Raw genomic sequence first — 10,555 nt, 5'->3', positions numbered from 1 at the left:
AGGGTAATAGTTTTTGATTCATTCTGTTATTTTTTCTCTCCCCCCACCCCTCATACCCCTCTTATCCCTCTATAGAGTCCCTCCTTCCTCCATTCTTGTCCCCTTCCCACCCCCTATATATGTCCTCATCCGCTTATCAGTGAGATCATTTGTCCTTTGGTTTTTTGAGATTGGCTTATCTCACTTAGCATGATATTCTCCAACTGCATCCATTTGCCTTCAAATGCCATAATTTTATTATTCTTTATGGCTGAGCAATATTCCATGGTCTATATATATACCACAGTTTCTTTATCCGTTCATCAGTTGAGGGGCATCTAGGTTGGTTCCACAGTCTGGCTACTGGGAATTGAGCTGCTATAAACATTGATGTGACTGTGTCACTGTAGTGTGCTGATTTTAAGTCCTTTGGGTAGAGGCTGAGGAGTGGGATAGCTGGGTCAAATGGTGGGTCCATTCCAAGTTTTCTAAGGAATCTCCACACTGCTTTCCAGAGTGGCTGCACTAATTTGCAGCCCCACCATGAAGCTGGTGTATTTCTGACTCACTCCAATTTCTGGCAGGGGTTGAGAGTGGCTGGTTCACAGAGTGAAATGGTTATCCTGGGTAACTGTCCCATTCGGATCTGTTGAAAAATAAAACCAATTAATAAAATAAAACAGAGCAGGGGTCCATCGTCCTGATGAGCTGTTCACCTGTGTGATGTTTGAAGGTGGCCCCTGTGGTCGGGAGCACCGAGGACGGGCGCCTTCCTCACGAGCCCTCGGAAAGCGCAGGGTTGCGGGACAGGAGGTGGCCAAGACCCTCCTGGACGCATCTAACCAAATATTTTGGTGTTTCCTAAACTCAACTGCTCATTGCCCACTTCCATCACCAGCTGAAGGTGCTGGGTGTACCTCAATAACATAAGCACAAGATTCAAAAAGAAATCGCCCCCGTACCATGTGACGTAGTATTACCCACTACAGCGGTTCCCGCCTACTTACCTGTTGCAAAGCCTGGATCAGGTGCGTCCGGTCAATTGGGATGAAAACACCAAGGCGGGTAGAGTTGCTGTGGAAATGATGAGAATTGGACCATCACGACCTTGGAGAGTCCCCTTTTCTCTTAGGTTTTCATGATGATGAGGTCTGGTCACTTCGCAGGCCTGAGTTTGCACACGCAGCAAGGACCTACTCTCATTAAAGCTGTAGTGCAAGCTTCGCGAGCCGCTCACGGTCACCGGCGCAGGTCACTCACTCCGGACACTACCTGTGCCCAGGGGTAACGAAGATGGAAGTTTCATGAAAACCACTTTTTAAAAATTTTTTAAATTTTTATATTAAAGATGACCAGGATGGCGGTTTGGAAAAATCACTGTACTTGTAATTTCAATGGCTGCCCTTTTGTCCTTGGCCTTCCCTTTGGTATCAATGACTAAGACACCATAGAAAAAGCCATTCGATTTCATGCAACTATGAAGGACAAAAGTAGCAGATGAATTATTGACACATAGTGATATATTTTAAAGAAAGAATGAAACTCACAAGGCGATGGCGTATTTCGCGGCTGAAGTTATTTGTTTAATACCACCAGGTCTGAGTGGAGGACATAGCCTCGGCTCCAAGGAATACCAGGCCTCCTCCTCATCCTGTTCTGAAATGGGGGATCCTGTGCAGTATTGCCTTCCAATCCTTTTACAGGTGTTATGCTGGGCTTTTCTACATTGGCTTTGCCATTTCTCTTTGCGTTCCTTGCAGAACTATTATCTCTTTTTCAGGCAGAGAACTCTCCTCATGCCCATGTCTCATGCGGCTAGCTCATCTTCTACTCCCTGCATTCATCATGGAAACACCCCTGGGTCAGAAAAGGAAAGACTGAGCTGTTGGTGAGGATGTGGGGGAGGAGTTTCACTCATACATGGCTGGTGGGACTCCAAAGTGGTGCAACCACTCTGGAAAGCAGTATGGAGATTCCTCAGGAAACTTGGAATGGACCCACCATTTAACTCAGCTATCCCACTCCTTAGTTTATACCCAAAGGACTTAAAATCTGCATACAACAGTGATGCGGCCACATCCATGTTTATAGCAGCTCAATTCACAATAGCTAAACTATGGAACCAACCTCGGTGCCCTTCAATAGATGAATGGATAAAGAAAATGTGGTATATACGATGAAATATTACTTAGCCATGAAGAACAATGAAATTATGCCATTTGCCAGTAAATGGATGGAACTGGAGACTCTCATACTAAGTGAAATCAGCCAGTGCCCAAAATCCAAAGGCTGAGTGTTCTCTCTGATAGTTAGATGCTAACACACAAAAGGAGGGGGAAGGAAGAATAGAAGTTCATTGGATCAAACAAAGAGGAATGAAGGGAAGGGAGGGGGGTGGGAATGGGGAAGGCGGTGGACTGAATCAGACATTGCTTTCCTGTGTTCACACATGAACACACAGCCAGTGAAACTCCACACCGCGTGCAACCACAAGAATGGGAAGTTGTACCCTGTGTATGTATGATGTGTCAAAATACATTCCACTGTCATGTAGAGCTACAAAGATCAAACCACCAAAAAAAGACTGAGCTACCTTGCTCTCCAGGACTGTGTTCTGGAACCATCCATGGGCTTTCCTGACCTCATCTGTCTTTTGGAGCCAGAAAGTGCATCTGCCCCTGAACAGTTTCTTTCCTGCCCGTTGCAGGAGGTGCCTGAGACGTCCTCCCTCACTGTGTCCCTCCTCTTCCAAATCCAAGTGTCCTGTCCACAGTGCCTCCTCAGGGGAGGCATCTGGAACCAGGGTGTCGTTTCTGAGATGCCTTCAGAGCTACTTCTCTTTACCAGCAAGTTGGTTTTCCTTCTCCGGGCCTGGCATAGTCACTTGCTACTGGTAAGGAAGAGGAACGAAAGAGGAAGACCCGATGAAGAGGCTCCTGCCTAACAGGAAGAGGAAATGAAAAGGGTTTCTGGAATCTGGGAAGAGGGAATGTCTTTGGCCCAGCTGCCAAAGACACACAGCTGAAGCAGACACCCAGCACGGGAAGGAAAAGTGCATCAATTATTGATGGCTGGGCGAATTTTGATATTGATATACAACTAGATGATTCGTCTGACTCTTCTATTAAGAGAACTAAAAACTCATGTTTCCCTATTTTTTTTTTTTTTTCTTAAAGAGCCAGGCATGGTGGTGTATGCCTGTAATCCCAGTGGCTTGGGAGGCTGAGGCAGGAGGATTGAATGTCAAAGCCAGCCTCAGTGAGCCCTAAGCAACTCAGTGAGACCCAGTCTCTAAATTTAAATAATAATAATAATAATAAGGGCTGGAATGTGGCTCAGTGGTTAAGGGCCCCTGGGTCCAATCCCCCATACCAAGAAAAAAAAAAAAAAAAAAAAAGAAAGAAAGAAAGAAAAAGAGAGGGATAGTACAGCTGAATAAAAGAGATTCTTTGTTATTTCTACACAATAATAATTTTATTGAGTAAACTGCAATCATATATTGAAAGACTAAGTCAACCACAAAGCTGATACATGGTTTGGGGCCAAAGCGCAAAGAACAGAAGATGTACACCCAGTTTGGGGAACTCCTGCTGCGGAGACCTTGCTCCTCCTCGTTGCTGATGGTGTTGTCTAGGCTACATCCCCAACCCCCCAGAATGTTAAATAAATACGTGGTCAATAATTTTTACGTTGACTTTTCTATGGACACGATACAATTTTGGACATAAAGGGTTAAATAAAATGTCACTGAAGTCGCCTTCACTTGCTTCTCTTCATTTTTTTTTTTTTTCTTCAAATGAGACCACTAAAAAATGAAAACTCACAAATCTGCCCGTTCTCTTTGTATTGGACTGTGGTGCTGGGCAGTGGGTCACAGCGAGGCCTCAGGCTTCCGCCGGCATTGACCACCCCGCGGAGGGACTGCCCCGGGAGCAGGACCTGGAGGAGGGCAGAGAGGATGGGATCCGGGGAGCCCCGCCCCGGCTGCACCTGAAGCTTGTCAGACCTCAAACCAAAACAACCACCGACGTACCCTTTAGTGGCTTGCATTGGATTTTCTGTTATAAGCAACAGGAAAATCCTCAGGGCATTTGGCTCCCACAATACCTTGTGACTCCTTATCTCAAGAGTATTTATTTCTGTATTTATTTCTGAGATGCATCTCACCATGTTGCCCAGGCTGGCCTTGAACTTGCGATCCTCCAGCCTCAGCCTCCTGAGCGGCTGGGATTACAGGCGTGCGCCTCGGCACCTGCTGTGGAGCGTTTTTATAATGATCTCCGACGACACCCTCCAAACCCGCGTCACTCTTCATCCAGCAGGGTTTCTCTTGCTCTTCGAGGGGCACCCGCGATCCTGTCTGTCCCCATTAGTCATCCCTATTCCACGACATGGTCACTCTTAATAACCTAGGCTATGCTTTGAGCCAGTAATGTGCCATTAAATGCAAATTTGCATGCCACTTTATGCTCTGTGGGTTTGAGTCTTGACTTCCCAGGAATGGGAGGCAGACCTGGGTTGTAGTTCTGTCCCTCAATAAAAAATGGACCGAGAGGCGCTGACAACTTCCCCAAGCTCTCCAAGTCTCAGCTCCCCGTGGGATTGTTGAGGGGGTTAAATGTCATTAGGGCAAATTAATCAGATCCTCGCTAAACACCCTTTCCCTTCCTGTCCTTTCTCTGCTCCATACTCCAAGGGAGTTGGCAATACAAAAGAAGGAACAGATGGAGGGAGCAACAGGGCATCGAGGACGATCCCAGGGTCCGGTGAGTCCCTGGATGTAGGTAACAACATTGAGTCTTGGGAACCGGGGTACCATCGACCTCTGGAAGTAAAAATAGGAGCAGGAGCTGGCCCCCCATGGCCAACTTTTCTTTCTTTCTTTCTTTCTTTCTTTCTTTCTTTCTTTCTTTCTTTCTTTCTTTCTTTCTTTCTTTTTTTCTTTCTTTCTTTCTTTTTTTTTTTTAACTCTTTAATCAGGTCTGTTTTATTTTAAAACAAAATCCCAGCTTTTCCTTACACTGCACACAGTTTCTGGAACAGAGAAAGGTTTGCTGTGACAAGATCAACCCAACATCATGAGGCTCCTCCTGATTCTGCAGGACTGAGACTTCCCAAAGGTTCTGCCCTGCTGGCCAGCTGAGCAAAGGGTTCTGCAGTCAGACAACTGGGTTGGTCCCAGCAAGAGGGCCTGCACACAGCCTCCCACAGGGCACAAGGTGCTGGAGAGACAGCCTGGGCCTCCCAGGGGTTTCACACGTGCCCACCAGGCCCACACTGCTGCACCCAGTCCCCTGACCAAGTGCTCCTCTTCCCTGGTGATCCACCAGCCTTTCCACATGCCTCTCAGCTTCTACCTCCACAAGCATTAAAAGTGCACCGGCCTGGGGCACAGTGGGCCTCACAGTGGGAGGGCAGTCTTTGAAACCACATCCTCTACCAATATGGAAAAAGAAACAGTGGGGGAAAATCCCAAGACAGTGAGATGGACCCCCAGCCATCTCAGCTCCCAGCACCCACCTGGGCAGCGTTCTCTCGTGAGGGCCTAAGGAGACTAAAAGTGAAGCTGCCACCTACCCCAGCAGTGTACTGGCACACGAGAAAAGCTTCCTAAAGCTTTGTAAGTATATCTGCAAAATGCTAGTGGGACTGGGACCTTCCAACCATTTTTGTCTTCTAGGGTTGAGGAGACTACACAACTCATTTTGTAACCAACAGGTGTGGGCGAGAAAAGGGTCACCTCCTGACCCCTGTGTGGGCTGCCTGTTCAGAGACGATGAGCCCCAGGGTGCAGGGGATTTGGAGTCCATGGTCCCTGGCAACCATGACCTGAAATGCACTCTGCCCCAAGCAATAGCGCCCCATCAGCCTGGCATTCACCAAGCAGCTCGGCAGCAGTACAGCGTACACAGCTCCAGCATAGTCAACGCTGGTGGTCTGAGACTCAACTCAGGCTCCCCCACGCCTCTAAAACCTGTCACCATAGGTTGAACATCCAGCTTCTTCCTTGAGGGTAGAAGTGTCCTCCAGCCCACGATTTCTCTCCTGAACTACCCACAGAATCTAACTCAAATCCTCTTTACATAGATGTACCTGTGGCTGGGGACCAAGCCATCAAGAGGGCAACTCCAGAGGGACAGCCTAAGGCCGGCCACACACTACGGGGCCTGCTTAGAGCAACCACAATTCCCAAGAAAAGCAGAGATAGCCACTGACCCCTAATACTTTGGAAAGACAGGAAGGAGGGGATGACCAGTCAGGACCCCAATGAGTGGCCAGGCCAGGTGGGCCCATTTCCTGAACCTGAGGCTGCTGTTGGGGCTGCCCAAGCCTCACGTGCAGCAATAGCACCTGCACAGGTAACAAGGCCAGCAGAGGGACCCCCAGTGTCTTCTCCATTGAGAGCGACTATGTACAGGGAGAGGAGGGGAGTCTGGCCAGGGGCACCCCCACTTCATTTCATTCGACCAGGAGGTCAAACTGCTCAGCAGCTTCAAACTCAGCATTCATGGCCGCGGCCCACTCATCCAGCTCGGATTTCTGGGGAAGAGAAATGGGGGCAGGTGAGTGGCAAGGTGGCTGTACTGGCTAGAGCACATCACCCACACCCTGGAGGTGCTGCCTTCCCCCAAGTCAGCTGAGCCTGGCCCTGCATGTCTCCTGTGTGTGTGGCCAGACGGCAGAAATGGCCACTCCCCTCACTCACCAGCATCTCGGGCAGCTTTTTCTTCTTTCGTTTCTCTTTCAGGACAGGGGGACAGATTCCAGGGAGCGTTGTGTCTGGGGCCCAGAGCTTTGCAGGGGCCCCGGTTACATTTGAACACACCACAGGTGAGACTCCAGACAAGTCTTCAGGACCCCCAAAACCAAAGTAGGAGCATCGGCCTGGAGTAGAGGTGGAGGCAGAGGGGGAGGCAGAGCCGAGGGCCTCCAGCCGGCTGTAGGACCGCCTGACCTTCTTAGACATTTCCAAGTCCCTGGCATCCAGTTCTCCTTCCTTGAAGCTGGCCTCACCATTCAGGGCACATGACATAGGAGTGGTGGTGGGTGTGACGGGGATATTAGGTGTCTTGAAGAGGTCCTCTTTAGTGGGCTCCCTGTTAGGAGGGTTGTTTTCTTTCTCCAAGAAAAAAAGCAATCCTAGAGCTCCTGCGAGGCGAATGAACGGATGGGATCTCTACAGCATGAGCCACGATCTTCTTCAAAACGATGGGCTTTCTGACTGGAGCCACATGGGATGCCTTCCCACTGAGTACAGGAAGGATGCTCAGAAGATCCGAGCCTGATTCCCTCTGAGACCTCCGCAGAGGCGTAGTTGGAGATGGGGTCCTGGGCCCCTTTGGAATGGCCAACTTTTCTAATGAGCTCAGATGAACAATAATCAGGGATCACTCCAAAAAACTCTCCTGCTTCACAGAACATGCGTGAGAAACCTTCCCTCAGAAGCCCTGACCTAGGCGGAGACTTAGATTGACATTATGTTTAAGTCAGCTTTTCCACTGCAGTGACAAAAAGACCTGGCAAGAACAATTACAGGAGGAAAAGTGTATCTGGACCCTTCAGAGGTCTCTGTCCAAAAAATGGCTAACCCCATTCCTTGGGGACCAAGGTGGGGCAGGAGATCATGGCGGAAGAATATGGCTGAGGAAAGCAGCTGGGGACAGAGCACCAGGGAGTAAACCCAGTCCATTGAGCTGTTAGGGATATTTGCGAAGTAGTTTGGAGCTTCCAGACATTCACAGGAAAGGGAGATGCCCAATTTAAACAAGAGTTGACTCAGGTCCCCTAGCCAGGTTGGTATCCAGCCCTGAGACAGGTAGGAAGAGGCAGCCTTCCAGACCTAGGCTTTGAGATTTCCAGAGCCACTGTAATTGAAGGGAAGAGACTCTTCCTGGAAAGGGTTAGAGGATTGCTCCAGGTCTGAGGTGTTGCTAAATTTAAAATTAATAGAGCAAACTTAACAGCTTTTAAAGGGTCTTCTTCTCTTTCACTGTATATATATATATTTTTTTAACTTGCTCCAGTGGTAGCAATGTCTTTTGCCGAAATGATTTTTGTTCTCTCTTGTTTGTAAAAAGACAAGAAATATACGAACTTTGAATTTTGTGACTTTGTGAAGGTTTCTTTGAGATGTGCATTCCTCTCTGCTTGCTCTCCAGTAAATATTTTACCTCTAGGGAACACAAAGAATAAAATATAAAAATATATACCCCAAAGCCATGCTCCCAGGGACCCACCCCTCCAGCCACACCCTATCGGCCTGCAGTGACTGTCCAGTTAATTCCTATCAGGAATAATGCCCTGATTAGTTAGGACTCTCATAACCCAATCATTTCCCCTCTAAGCTTTCTTACACTGTCTGACACATGGACCTTTTGGGGACACCTCACATCTAAACCATAACACACTTAAGAGATTTATAATTAAGGGTCCGGGATTATTCTCAGTATATTTGGTAATTATGTCTCAAGAACTTCTGAAGTTTTTACCTTGTATTTTTTGCCTTCAGCCCGGGCTTCCCTGCTACCTGGGAGGTTACACAATCTTTCATTTAGGATTCATTTCTTTTCCTCATATTTTCTAATCCATTCAGTGGTTTTCAGGCTATTTTTATCTTCTGATCGTTCTTCTAACTTAGATCTAAAAATACATGGCATTTCTCATATTTTCTCTGAATCTTCTGTTTTTCTGACCCCATGAGTACGGAGGGAACTCTCCCCTGCTTGGTAGTGATTCTGCTTAGTTGAAGGTTGTCAGAGGCAAGTGGTGACATCAGGTTAATTTAACCTTGCACTCGCTAAGAGCAGTGCTGTAGCTGACACATCAGGGGACATATAGCTCCTTATTTTCTACACAGGACACAGAAATCATGTCACACTGTTTCCTATCAATCATGTGGTGTCATGGGTAGCCTGATGGGGCTCAGGGCCCTCATGAACTTCAGGTTCAAAACATCTGCTTGCTCACCTGACTTGGGGAACCGAGTTGAATTGGCTTTATTTATTTTTTTCCTTTGCACAAAGAAAGGAACTTTAAAAGCTTTTCTTGGTATTGTCTCTGTTTTTCACTCGAGCAATAAACATTCGGAAATCATTCCGGCCAACAAGATTGTCACTTGCTGTATTAACCTCGAAGAAAAAAAAAAAAAGAAAAGAAAAGAATGAAAATCCCCGGTGGTGGGGGGAGTTCTGTGCGGTGGGGTATTGGTCTGGAAATGCTAAGATTCACGGGCCCTGTAGAGGGCAGTATTTCCCCTTCCCTAAAATGCCTTCCATCTTCCAAGTGCCTCTATCAGGCAGAACAGCTATATCCAAGGAGGGCAGAGTTTAAGGAGAACTTCTGGGCTCAGTGGTGAGGGCAGATGTCCTCTGGAAAGGAGCCATCCTTGCTGATGCCTTTGGATAATGCTGGGCTTTGTTCCTGTAGCCTCGTGGGGCCTGAGTTGAGGGATGAAAGATGGAGACAGAATAAAAGCAGAGAAAGGTGAAAAAGACAGAGACCTGTAGGAAGAAGAGGGAGGATTTTAACAGAATTGGGAAATGAAATTCTCCCAAGGCTAAGCAAGTCCCTCAGTCTCCATTTCAGGCGAGAGTTCTGTCCTCTGTAAGCCTGTCCCCGCTCAGAGCTGACGAGGTTCGCCCGAGGCTGGTTGAGGGGAACATAGGTGCTACCGTGGCTTGGAGCCAGGCAGCCAGGAAGCACAGCCTCCGGGACTTCTGGGAGTCGAGCTTCTAGGTGACCGAGGTGGAAATTTACCTGGGGAGATCCCGGGCTGGGGTCATGTCCTCGGCTTTCTGATCCTTGGGTTTTTTCAGCATCCCAGATGGGAAAGCAGACAATGCTTCCCCATGGAAAACGGCACAGGTTGAACTTCTCCAGAACTTTTCTCTCCTTAACCAGAACTAGAGGGAAACTGGGAGCAAGAATGTGATTACTGCCAATTAAATGAGCATATTTACCTTTAGACTATTAGTAATTACACAGGTTGCCAGAGACGTGGGGAATTAGACTGGTAGCCACCTCTCTGGAAAAAAGTCTCAAATTCTTTTATAAACACACCACAGACAAGATCACCGAGTTCCAGATGGCCATGACTCTTCTCCATGGGGAATCAAGATAGGGGAATTGAATTTTTCATCTTGCCCTTCCTCCTATTTCCCTTCTCAGATTTCTTACTTTGGTCCATGGTCATAGCCATTTGTGATCAGAAATCATCTGACCCTTTGGTCCGTGTGGATACCTCCTGGGTGGCAGGAGGATTTTTTCCACAGCAGAACAGAACAGCGTTGCAAAAACCAGTTCCAGCACGCTTGCTGGAAATAAAGAGTCTGTTCACCAAACCCAAAGTGACCTCTATTGAAGTGAGCTTTTGCTGGTCGGAACAAGCCCTTCGCAGATGGCAAGTCTTCTCGGAGGTTAATCATGTCTTTTGAGTGCCATTATAAGTGTTTAAGAAACCCAGAACAACGAGAGAAGGTTTTCAGGGCACAATCACGGTGCTTAATCTCCCCCCACCTTCTTTTTGGGTTTCAAGTGGAAAATAAAGGGGAACCAAATCCTGCAGATGGCGATGAAG

The 10,555-nt window shown here is 47.7% G+C and overlaps 2 long non-coding RNA genes and 1 pseudogene across 3 annotated transcripts; all 3 read right to left on the bottom strand.

Annotated features, from left to right (window-relative positions):
* Positions 1-1,707: 1,707 nt before the first annotated feature.
* On the bottom strand, positions 1,708-4,192 carry LOC306656745. The gene is made up of 3 exons (XR_013762629.1): positions 3,804-4,192; positions 2,573-2,866; positions 1,708-1,836 (listed from the first exon to the last, which is right to left on the bottom strand). It is a non-coding gene; the product is annotated as an uncharacterized lncRNA (long non-coding RNA).
* Positions 4,193-5,141: 949 nt separating this feature from the next.
* Positions 5,142-7,316, bottom strand: LOC306658530 (sororin-like; annotated as a pseudogene). The gene is made up of 2 exons (XR_013767004.1): positions 6,686-7,316; positions 5,142-6,519 (listed from the first exon to the last, which is right to left on the bottom strand). The product of XR_013767004.1 is annotated as a sororin-like (transcript).
* Positions 7,317-7,329: 13 nt separating this feature from the next.
* Positions 7,330-9,924, bottom strand: LOC306657011. Its single transcript, XR_013762697.1, has 3 exons — positions 9,736-9,924; positions 8,947-9,107; positions 7,330-8,152 (listed from the first exon to the last, which is right to left on the bottom strand). It is a non-coding gene; the product is annotated as an uncharacterized lncRNA (long non-coding RNA).
* Positions 9,925-10,555: the final 631 nt, after the last annotated feature.

This window comes from Sciurus vulgaris, assembly GCF_902686455.1.
Source record: "Sciurus vulgaris genome assembly, chromosome: 3".
NCBI lineage: Eukaryota > Metazoa > Chordata > Mammalia > Rodentia > Sciuridae > Sciurus > Sciurus vulgaris.
Note: the sequence above shows the minus strand (reverse complement) of the source record. Positions and strands in the feature narration are given on the sequence as shown.